Raw genomic sequence first — 13,063 nt, 5'->3', positions numbered from 1 at the left:
GGGAGTAGCAGGACAGCACAAGACGTTGCCAGATCCTGTCTGAGAGAGAGCACTAAATGAATAGAAGACTTGTGTCTTCACGGTAGTGATTGCACCCGGGGTATTGAACAGAAGTGACAATGTGTTTATGTGCCAGGTTGGCCTTGGTGTTGAGGCGGCCATGGAAGAGGAGCCATGCGAAGACTTTGATCTTGTTTGAAACCATGGATGTCCAAATTGCAGCTGCATTTGTGTCGATGTCTTCCTCCCGACGAATGCTGTCATAGGCTTGCTTTGTTGAAAATGCCTTGCCCCCAATCAGGAGGCGATCGTCTCGTTGGGGCGACTTCATGGATTCCTACAAAACCGTCAATAAAGCACCCAATTCTTGTGTGGCGGCAGAGGTTAGACGTACTTGCAGGTTAGACTCTAAGCCATACCGCGTAGTGTTTGCTACTATGACAAGTGGTTTGGTGGAGTGCGTAAAAATGCACAGAAATTTCAAAGCTAGTGGGTTCGGAGTCAACCAGGAGTCCTTCCAGAAGTATGTAGATAACCCATTATTTGTGAGGACGAAGAAGATTTTCTGAAGTGTTGGCATCTAGTTGTCGATTACTTGACAAAGAAAGTAGTTGGATGTGGGGGCCACAAAGGTGTATACGTCTCCAACGTATCGACTTTTCCAAACACTTTTATCTTATTTTGGACTCTAACTTTCATGATTTGAAAGAAAATAACCCAAACTGAAGTTGTTTTGAGCATAAATACTTTGGTGTTGTTTTTGTGCAGAAATAAAAAGTTCTCAGAATTGGACGAAATTTTACGGAAAATTATTTTGGAATATAAATACTAGCGCAAGTAACTATCAGACGGGGGTCACCACAGAGCCACAAGCTCAGGGGGCGCTCACCCTTAGGGGCGTGCCATCTGAGCTTGTGGGCCTCACGAGTCTCCGTTTACCATACCTTCAAGTCCATAAGTACCATCTTCCCGAGAAAAAAAATAGAGAGAAAGCTTCATCGCGTTTTATGATACGGTGCCACTGCCACCTCATGTCTTCACCGAGAGGCCTGATCCTGAGTTCGTTCGGGGCTCCGGAGAGGGCAAATCATCGCCGCCATCATTAACTCTCACCACCTGGAGTGAGCAATTCATCGTAGCCATACTAGAGGTAGATGGAGATGGATGAGATTCGTCATGTAATCGAGTCAATTTGTTAGGGCTTGATCCCTAGTATCCACTAAGTTCTGAGATTGATGTTGCTATGACTTTGCTATGCTTAATGCTTGTCACTAGGGCCCGAGTGCCATGATTTTAGATCTGAACCTATTAGGTTTTCATGAATATATCTGAGTTCCCGATCCTATCTACAAGTTATATGCACCTATTATTGTTCTGAACCGTAGACCCCAAGGTGACAATAATTGGGATACTCTTCGGAAATGACGGTAATATGAGGAGTTCATGTATTCACTATGTGTTAATGCTTTGTTCCGACTCTCTATTAATAGAAGCGCCCTAATTGCCCTTAGATTCCCATTAGGACCCCGCTGCCCCAGGAGGGTAGGGCAAAAGATGTCATACAAGTTCTTATTAGAAGCACGTATGCCTATATACCGGAATGAATGCCTACATATGTTTGATGAATTAGATCTATTGTGCATCGCTCTAGGTTGTGACTATTACATTATGAATGTTATCCAAATATCCATCGCTACTCCATGCATACGCTTTATCATAATATTGGCTTGCTTGAATCACTACTTCTGGTGTTGTTCCAACTGCTACAAAATTGTTGTTACTACTACTGCTACCGTTACCACTAATATCAAAACTATCATACTACTCTGCTACTAATATTTTGCTGCAGAGAAACAACTTCGCATGTGTGGTTTAATTGACAACTCAACTGCTAAGGCTTATAAATATTTTTTGGCTCCCCTTGTGTCGAATCAATAAATTTGGGTGAAATACTAACCTCGAAGACTGTTGCGATCCCCTATACTTGTGTGTCATCAAGACTATTTTTTGGGGGCATTGCTAGGGAGCATAACTCTATTTATTAAGTTCACTTGGGAGTTAAGTATTTGCTGCAATTTATATTCACCATGAAGAATCTGAGAGACTCAAAGACGAAGATCATGCTATCTAAGACGAGGGGAGGTAAGGAACGGCCAAGTAGCTCTACACTTGATTCACCTACTATTTTAAGTCAATTTGTGACACCACCACCTGCTATTCAATCTAATATGCCACAAGTAATAGACATTGCTCCTCCTATTGATGATACTTGTGATGATGCTTCTACTTTGCTTGGTAAATCTATGCCACTTGGTGAATTACTTGATGCTCATGTTGCAAAAGCTAAAGAATCTGAAATTGATGAAAAATGAATCACCTTCCACACCTAGTACTCCTACAAGAACTAAAATGTTTGATGTACGTGAAGAATACACTATTGATGAGGAGATTGCTATAGAATTTCTTGCTTGTGAGAATAGGGACAATATTACAGATTTAATGGCTAAACTTAAAGAAAAGGCCATGAACCAAATGATGAAATATGATCCTAAATTCGCAAGTTCTCATATTTTTGTTACAAATAATGATTATGAATTCTTTATTGATCCTGAACTTATTACTTTGGTAGAATATGATCCTTTTCATGGTTATGAATCTGAAATAGTTGTTGCACATTGATTACTTGTATCTGCGTTGGTAATTCTCCGAAGAGGAGCGGATAATGCAGCACAACAACCGTAAGTATTTCCCTCAGTTATGAAACCAAGGATATCAATCCAGTAGGAGAACCAAGCAACGCTATGTAAATGATACCTGCAGACAAATAACAAAAACTTGCAACCCAACGCGTAAGAGGGGTTGTCTATCCCTCCTCGATATTGAGATAGATTAAATTGTATGAGATTGGATAAATAGATCTAGGAAAAACACAAAATAAAATAAGTCAAGAAAAAGTGCAGCAAAGTATTTTTGGATTTTAGGATTAATAGATCTGAAAAAATATGATAGGAAATAGACCCGGGGGCCGTAGATTTCACTAGAGGCTTCTCTCGCGAAAATAGCATACGGTGTGTAAACAAATTGTTGTTGGGCAATTGACAGAAGAGCGAATAATTATGATGATATCCAAGGCAATGAGCATGTATATAGGCATCACGTCCAAGATTAGTAGACCGACTCCTGCCTGCATCTACTACTATTACTCAACACATCTACTGCTATCCATCATGCATCTAGTGTATTAAGTTCATGGAAAAACGGAGTAGAGCATTAAGAACGATGACATGATGTAGACAAGATCTATTCATGTAGGAATAAACCCCATCTTTTTATCCTTAATGGAAACGATACATGTGTGTCATGTCTCCTTCTGTCACTGAGATTGAGCACCGCAAGATCAAACCCATCACAAAGCACCTCTTCCCATTGCAAGAAAAATCACTCTAGTTGGCCAAACCGAAGTTTCTAAGAAGAAATACGAGGCTATAACAATCATGCATAAAAGAGTTCAGCAAAGACTCGAATGATATTCATGGATAGATCTGATCATAAACTCACAATTCATCGGATCCCTACAAACACACAACAAAAAGTCATTACATCAAATAGATCTCCAAGAACATCGAGGAGAACATTGTATTGAAGATCAAAAAGAGAGAACAGTCCATCTAGCAACTACCTACGGACCCGTAGGTCTATGGTAAACTACTCACGCATCAGCAGAGGGGCAAGGGTGTTGATGAAGAACCCCTCCGTGATCGTTGGCCCCTCCGGTAGAGTGCCGAAAAAGGCCACTAGATTGGATCTCGTGGTTCTGGAACTTGCAATGGCTGGAATTGTGTTTCGTCGACTCCCCTGGGGTTTGGGGGATTCTAGAGTATTTATAAAGCTGATAGTCGATGGAGAAGCCTCCCGTGGACCCCACTACCCACCAGGGAGCGCCTGGGCCTTCTGGCATGCCCTGGTGCCTAGTGGGCCCCATGGGCCTCCTCTGGTGCACCTCTTTGGCTCCCTGGGTGTCTTCTGCCCAGAAAAAAATCTCCAAAAAGGTTCGTGGCATTTGGATTTCGTTTGGTATTGATATTCCGCAAAGTAAAAAACAAGCAGAAAACAACAACTAGCACTGGGCACTATGTCAATAGGTTAGTCCCAAAAAATGATATGAAGTTGCTAGTAAATGAATATAAAACATCCAAGAATGATACTACAATAGCATGGAACAATAAAAAATTATAGATATGTTGGAGATGTATCAGCATCCCCAAGCTTAATTCCTGCTCATCCTCGAGTTGGTAAATGAAAAAAACAGAATTTTTGATGTGGAATGCTACCCATCATATTTATCACATATTCTTTTTCTTTTGTAGAATGGACATTTGGACTTTTAGATGATTCAAAGCAATAGTCTATAATTGACATGAAGACATCAATACTCAAGCATATCAACAAGCAACCATGTCTTTCAAAATATTAACACTAGAAAGCTATCCCTAGCCCATTATGCTCAATCATTGATCCATTCATGAAACACACTCAAATATTAGCTAGATCCAATGCACAAGTATGATCATAGTGTTCCCTAGTTGTACTTTGTAAGAGAAGATGGAAACTCAAAATAAAAATAAAAATTGCATAAAGTATATAGATAGGCCCTTCATAGAGGGAAGCAGAGATTTGTAGAGGTGCTAGAGCTAAAAGCTTAAATTGAGAGATAAAATATTTTGGGAGGCATGCTATTCCCTTCAACAAAAACGACCGAGAATTCCCAATACTTTCCATGCTAGATACATCATAGGCGGTTCCCAAACATAATATTCCTTTTTCCACCATTCTTTCATAATCCATGGCTAGCCGTATCCACGGGTGCCTTCCATACCAACACTTTCCAAGGAATTTATAATTGATAACATAAGTAAATTCTTGTTCATTTCGGGATTGTGCATCCCTATTACCGGCCATACTCTTGTGCAATGACAAGTGAATAAACACTCATCTTGAGAATAACACATCTAGCATGGAAAACTATTGGCCACCCCCTGCCGCTTCATGAGTGGTACAGGCACACGAAAGGAAATTTATTTTGAATATTAGAGTTGGCACATACAAATTTACTTGGAAAGGCATGGAAATACAGCATATAGGTAGGTATGGTGGACTCATTGGCACAACTTGGTTTAAGGAGTTTGGATGCACAATTAGTATTCCCACTTAGTGCAAGGAAAGGGTAGCAAATAGATTGAGAAGCAACCAACCAAAAAACAAAAAGATCACAAACGAGCATTGAACATAAATAACACCGAATAATGCAACTGATGTCTGCTAGAACTACATCGGTATTTCCCCAAAGAGGAAGGGATGATGCAGCACAGCGACGGTAGGTATTTCCCTCGGTGATGAGACCAAGGTTATTGAACCAGTCAGAAAACCACACAACACAACGTATACAATTCCTGCACACAAATAACAAATACTCGCAACCCGACGTGTTAAAGGGGTTGTCAATCCCTTTCGGGTAACGGCGCCAGAAATTGGCAAGTGGACGGGAGAAAGTTGTAATAGATTGGATAAATAGATCGCAAATAAAATAAAGTGCAACAAAGTATTTTTGTATTTTTCGGTTTAATAGATCTGAAATAAAAGCAAATGAAAATAGATCGCGAAGGCAAATATATTAAAGAAGAGACCCCGGGGCCGTAGGTTTCACTAGTGGCTTCTCTCGAGAAAAATAGCAAACGGTGGATAAACAAATTACTGTTGGGCAATTGATAGAACTTCAAATACTCATGACAATATCCAGGCAATGATCATTATATAGGCATCATGTCCAAGATTATTAGACCGACTCCTGCCTGCATCTACTACTATTACTCCACACATCGACCGCTATCCAGCATGCATCTAGTGTATTAAGTTCATGGAAAAACGGAGTAATGCAATAAGAATGATGACATGATGAAGACAAGATTTATTTATGTAGAAATAGACCCCATCTTTTTATCGCTAATAGCAACGATAAATACGTGTCGGTTCCCCTTCTATCACTGGGATCAAGCACCGTAAGATCGAACCCATTACAAAACACCTCTTCCCATTGCAAGATAAATAGATCAAGTTAGCCAAATAAAACCCAAATATTGGAGAAGAAATATGAGGCTATAAGGAATCATGCATACAAGAGATCAAAGATGACTCAAATAACTTTCATGGATAAAAACATAGATCTGATCATAAACTCAAAGTTCATCGGATCCCAACAAACACACTGCAAAAAGAGTTACATCATATGGATCTCCAAGAGACCATTGTATTGAGAATCAAACGAGAGAGAGAGAAAGCCATCTAGCTACTAACTATGGACCCGTAGGTCTACAATGAACTACTCACGCATCATCGTAGAGGCACCAATGAGGATGATGAACCCCTCCGTGATGGTGTCTAGATTGGATCTGGTGTTTCTGGAACTTGCGGCGGCTGGTATTTTTTCGTCGACTCCCCTAGGGTTTCTGGCATATTGGGGTAATTATAGAGCAAAGAGGTGGTGCAGGAGGCCACCGAGGTGGCAGAACCAAACTTGGGAGCGCCTGGGCCCCCAGGCGTGCCCTGGTGGGTTGTGCTCCCCTCGGAGCACCCCTCTGGTACTTCTTTGGTCCAACAGGTGTCTTCTAGTCCAGAAAAAGCCCACAAAAACTTTTGCTGCGTTCGGACTCCGCTTGGTATTGATTTCCTGTGATGTAAAAACAAATAAAAAACAACAACTAGCAGTGGGCACTATGTCAATAGGTTAGTACCAAAAAATGATATAAAATGATTATAAAATGATTGTAAAACATCCAAGAATGATAATATAACTACATGGAACAATAAAAAATTATAGATACGTTGGAGACGTATCAACATCCCCAAGCTTGATTCCTGCTCGTCCTCGATTAGGTAAATGATAATAACTTCACACGCAAGGAAGTGCCTTCTTATCCTCCCTGACAGTTGGGACCCACCTGGTCGAAGCGTACGTAGCGTTGTCATTCTGGTCACAAACGTGTACGCACATACTGGTTGATCGGCCTGTCTTCTGGCTGCAGCGATGAACCATGGCCGAGTAAGGAAGGGCACGTGTCGTAGTAGAGCCGCGGACGTAGCATGTGACACAGTCCCGTCAATATCGTGTACACATATGTACAACCAGGGTGCAAGAAAGTAAATACGGCCACGTACGATACATACGGGCGGGGTCTCAAACGGCTACTCGCGCATACGTAGGGCTAGGGCTCGTGTACATGGAGAGGCAGCGGAGCGCAATGACAGCGTCTTGTTCATCAGCAGCCAACCAGCGGGGTCAAAACAGAGAAACTGCATCGTCGTGTTCATCGGGAGGCAACAAAATGCGTCGTGTTCATCGGGAGCCAACCGGCTTGGACGGAACAGCCGAAACGAGGCCTGGCGTACCACAGAATGGAGGAAACGGCCTACTGTTCGACCTCCTACGGTCGAAACGGGATCCTGTTCACCGAGAGGGGTGTGGCGTACTGCAAAACGGAGGAAACAGACTTCTCTTCGACCTCCTACGGTCGAAACGGGGTCCTGTTAATCGGGAGGGGTGTGGTGTACCGCAAAACAGAGGAAACGGACTTCTCTTCGACCTCCTATGGTCAAAATGGGGGTCCTGTTCATCGGGAGGGGTGTGGCATACCGCAAAACGGGACTCCATGGGTTACTGTTCATCCACCATCTACTTCCTCGCTCCATCGTCCATGGGCTACTATTCATCCATGGCCGACCTCCTCCAGCCTCCACCTGCGACTGTTCATCCACAGCGTCTCCCTCCTGCCTCCACCAGCTACTGCTCATCCATGGGCTCCTGTTCATCCATCCTCCATCGGCTACTGTTCAACCACCCCTCCATGGGCTACAGTTCATCCAGCCCTCCACCGGCTACTTTTCAACCAGCCCTCCCGAGGTCCTGTTCATCCACCCCCAACCGGCTTGATCGGGGTCCTGTTCATCCAGCGGCAACGACCTCTACTACCACGGGGTCCTATTCATCCACCCCCCCATCAGGAACTATTCATCCAACCCCCAACAACACTCATTGTTCATCAAGAGGCAGCAGGTCGATCGGCTTCAGTTAGCAGCAGTAGCGAAGGAATCGCTCGACCGGGTTCAGTTAACAGCCAGGGATCGATGGATCGCTCGGGTTCAGTAACATTAGCCAGTGCAATCGCTCGGGTTCAGTAGGCGAACGCCTCGCTCGGGTTCAGTTAGAGCCCAACGCCTCTACCCACGTGTGTACGTGTACGAGAGAAACCTACAATCCCTTCATGCATCGCTCGGTCCCGACCACCCACCGTAACCAGGAACTTGCCGATATTTTCCTCGCCCTCACTTCTACCACGGTTTTTTCCGTCATGGACGGCCCAAAGAATGTCATGCAGCTGCATCTCCGACCCGACCAGGACGAAAAGCTCATTTTCTATCATGATTTTTTTTGTCATAGAAGTAGGAGCCCAACACATCTATGATGATACTGGGTTTTGTCACAATTATCGTCATAGAAGTGTCATAAGCATGACCAAAAAAAATTCGTTCAGCCCAAAATGTGATGGATGTGTCTTTTTTTGTAGTGACTAAAGCAAGTAATCCCTAGCCCATTATGCTCAATCATTGATCCATTCACGAAACACACTCGAATACTAGCTATACCCAATGCTCAAGTACGATCATAGTGCCCCTTAGTTGGGCTTTATAAGAGAAGATGGAGACTCAAGTAAAAAATAAAAATTGCATAAAGTAAATGAAAGGCCCTTCACGGCAGGAAGTAGGGATTTGTAGAGGTGCCAGAGCTCAAAGCGAAAATGAGAGATAAAAACATTTTGGAAGGCATACTTTTCCCACCAACGAAAACGACTTAGAGTTCCCAACACTTACCATGCTAGATATATCATAGGCGGTTCCCAAACAGAAAATAAAGTTTATTCCTTTTTCCACCATACTTTCACTTTCCATGGCTAATCGTATCCATGGGTGCCCTCCATACCAACACTTTCCAAGGAATTTATTATTTGAAAACATAATGTAAATTCATTTTTCATTTCGGGACTGGGCATCGCTAATACCTTCGTCGTACTCTCGTGCAATGACAAGTGAATAAACACTCATCGTGAGAATAACACATCTAGCATGGAAAATAGCGGCCACCCCTCACCGCCTCGCGAGCGGTATGAGCACACAAAAGAGATTTTTTTTTGAAAATTAGAGATGGCACATACAAATTTGCTTAGAACGGCACGGAAATACCGCATATAGGTAGGTATAGTGGACTCATATGGCAAAAATGGTTTAAAGGGTTTTGGATGCACAAGTAATGACCATACTTAGTGCAAATGAAGGCTAGCAAAAAGATTGAGAAGCATCCAACCAATAAATGAAAAATCTCATAAGCGAGCATTAAGCATAACTAACACCGAATAATGCACCACAAGTAGGATGTAATTTTCATTGCATAACTATTGACTTTCGTGCTTGCATAAGGAATCACAAACCTTAACACTAATATTCTTACTAAAGCATAATTACTCATCAACATGACTCACATATGATATCGTCATATCTCAAAACCATTACAAAGAACCAAGTTTATTTGAATTTGAATTTGAGGATTCTAACAATGCAGGGATAGGAAATACACGGGAATAGGATAGGAATGCACATGCAAAACAGAGAATTTAAAAACTCAGGATTTCTGCCAATCTGAGTGTTTGGTTCACAAGAATTGGAAGATAATAGGATGCAAAGAAGCATGGCGAGATTAAGTCAAACCACAAGAAAATGTACGGTTGTAATGCGATTATGCTACTATCTCTTAGTCTTGTACTTCATGAATAGGAATTTGAAAAGGAGGACAAGTGGATATTAAAATTCCTACGGTTTTTTTCTTTCAAGGAGACACTAAAGGAACAAATCCTACAATTTTCCTTTGCTCGATTCCTTTGAACCAAATGTATCAATAGTAGTACCATATTAAACTTTCCAATTCCTATGTTTTTCCTTCACTTTCCCTTTCAAGCAGTGTCGATTCTAGTAGGCAGGCTTGAGCAGGGAAAAGCCTACACTAAAAAAATGTTTTTGTGCTACTTCTACTACTTTGGACCCAGGTCACTGCCCTACTAGCTCAACTCCCAGGTCCATCTACAAATGCACAACTCAAACACACAAAGATAAATGATGATCGCATTCAAGAGAGTCCATCACGGATAGCTAAGTTGCATGGTACCTCACTGCTTGTCATATAGTATGAGAAACTAATCGTATTTCATGTTACTACGTGTGTTGAGTGGACAATATATATATAACATGTAGAGTAAAAAAAGTGATACAACAAGTATACAACCTCTTTGGCGAAGCCATGTCGATCTTAGTGTGATTGGGTTGGTCGGTGAGCATGCTCCGGCTGATTTGGCTGTCGGAGGAGGGGAAGAAGATCTTAGGAGTCTAGAGATGGAGCCCGGGGTACTGCTCCGCTGTGATGGAGGGTTGCATTGTTGGAGCAGCTCTGGTGAGTTGTACAACAGCGAGGCTGAAGCAGGACAAGAGAGACAACATTAACCTGAGTGGAATTCTAATAGCATCTCCAATAGATGATGTAAAATACATAACCACAAAGTGCTAGATGTAAAATACATCATCCGCTCATCTCTGAACTTAACTACCGAAACTGAATTTAACTGTCAAAACTGAATTTTGCTGTCGAAACTGAATTTTACTGTCGAAACTGAATGCACTAGTAGCAGAAAAGCAGTAGCAGCAGCAGCGCCCGGTGCAGCAGTGCATGCGAGAGCCGGGGCAGCTCGACATGTAGCAGCATCTCGGGTAGCAGCTGCAGGGGCTCGAGGGAGAGCAGGATCTATTACTCGTGCAGCAGCAACACGCGCAAGAGTAGAGCAGCAGCGCAAGCAAGAGCAAGAGCAAGAGCAGCACCACAAGCAAGAGCAAGAGCGAGAGCAGCAACGCAAGCAAGAGTAGACCATGCAGGGGACTGAGAGCAAGAGCAGAGCAGCAGCGCGAGCGAGAGCTAAAGCACCAGTAGCTCCTACTGATGTGGACGTTGTCGGTGTGGGAGCGACGCCGTGGAGGAAGTGGCCGGCGATGCCACCGTTGATGGAGCCGTGCCATGTCGGCTTGGGACCGAGCGCCGGCAGCATCATGAGATCGAATTAAGAAGAAAATGCGGCGGTTAGTGTAGAACCTCTTTGGTGGCGCCGATTAGGCCTCAGCTTCATCTGAGGAATCAATGATGATGCTGCTCTTCCATTGGTGCAGGTGAAGACGGCGGTGTGGGAATGGAGGTGGCACAAAAGACGAGGGGAACGTCGGGATAGCTCCTTGGAGGTGGAGGACGGGGTGGCTGAACTGGCGGGACGACAAGATCAATGAAGGATCCTCATCCGGTGTGGTGGATGAGGGACGTCGAGGTGTTGCTGTGCACAACATCGTCGGGGAGGCTCCGGCTGGGTCACAGGCGGAGGAGGGTGTGGGGCTTTGCGGATTTTTGCGGCCTCGGTGTACGAATGGGTTGGCAGATGGGATGGGAGGGGAGAACCATGGCTTAGGGACGCGCTTGTACGAAATGTGGGGTAAGTTACGAAAGTACCCCCACTGATTTGAGCTAGGCGGTTCTTTCGGTTCAGGTGTATCACGGGCATTTCGCGTGTCAGGATTTCACAGGAGGTGGGAGTTTTCTCGCCCGTTGTAGTTTTGGGATAGCAAGGCGCAGGTTGAGATGGAGGGAGTTTTCATATCACAACGAGACAAAGATATATCTTAAATATTTTGGGGGTAACAAGGCGCGGGTTGAAGAGGCGGGAGTTTCGCAGCATGATTGATAGAGATGCTAGCTTGAAATTTTGGCATAACAAGGCGCGGCTTGAAATTTCGGGAGAACAAGCTTAACGTGTACAAAAAAAGACAATTCGCACCTCATCACTAGAGAGAGCTATGTCCCGTTTTACTATATTACCAGAAATGCATTCAAATACAATAACCAAAAAACTAAAAAAATCGGGACAATAAACATAATGTGTACAGTACCAAAACAATTTGCACTTCCCTCAACAATAAAAAACAATTCGTGTTGTCTAGCATATGGACTAAATTTGAGTACATTTTCCCAGTTTGAATGGGATTGTACTCAAGTTAGTTGTACAACCATCTAAATTTTATATTCACAACACATTACATGAATATAGGAGTAGTAAATTCCTATATAAATACGAACTACATTTTCATATGATCTCAAATTCAAATATATGTATCCATTTTATGTTGAATTCAAATCATATTACATATATGCTCTAGCTAGATGTTCGGAATCTAAACCATATATGATACTAGGTACAATGTGTTTAAGACATACAACACACACAAACACCATTTAGACTAGTAAGGTACACGTACATTGCACGCATGAGATTGGCAACAAAATTGTAAATAAATACCACATAATAGCATGTAAGCTTTGAGTCATATATGCATGATGTAGATGTTCGTTTAATTCTTATAGTTTATCTCATTCAAAATCAATTAGTTTTTATAAAAAAGCTAATATATTTTAAGATTCATGGAATTGTGCGTTGTAAAAGCATAAAGTAAAAACAAATAATGGCAATTCATATAGATTTTTTTTGGACAATTATGATACGGAAGATTCTAGAACAAAGGAGATGTGCTTGTGTTTTGAGGTTTGTGCATTATGCTTAAGTTCAACCATGGAGTCTTCTAGATTGTACATGTGGCAAAATCTGGTGCATTGTAGATGATATCCAACGGCCAGTAGTGCTAGGATGAAGGCTCCAAACCTTCTCTTTTCATGTAAATTTAATTATAATAAAACCTTGGCTTCTTATGCTAATGGTATATATGATTACTCTGATGTGGAATGAATAGAAGAATTCGTTGCTTTTAAGGATGCTTATGAAATTGAATCTTTGTTTGAAAAGTGTGAAAATGATGATGATGATGTTTAGAGACCTGAAAATTATGCTTAACTTAAATATTGATATGAGAATTATGA

Source organism: Triticum aestivum, chromosome 3B (assembly GCF_018294505.1).
Source record: "Triticum aestivum cultivar Chinese Spring chromosome 3B, IWGSC CS RefSeq v2.1, whole genome shotgun sequence".
Lineage (NCBI taxonomy): Eukaryota > Viridiplantae > Streptophyta > Magnoliopsida > Poales > Poaceae > Triticum > Triticum aestivum.
The sequence above is the reverse complement of the archived record's forward strand: the minus strand, read 5'-3'. Positions refer to the sequence as shown.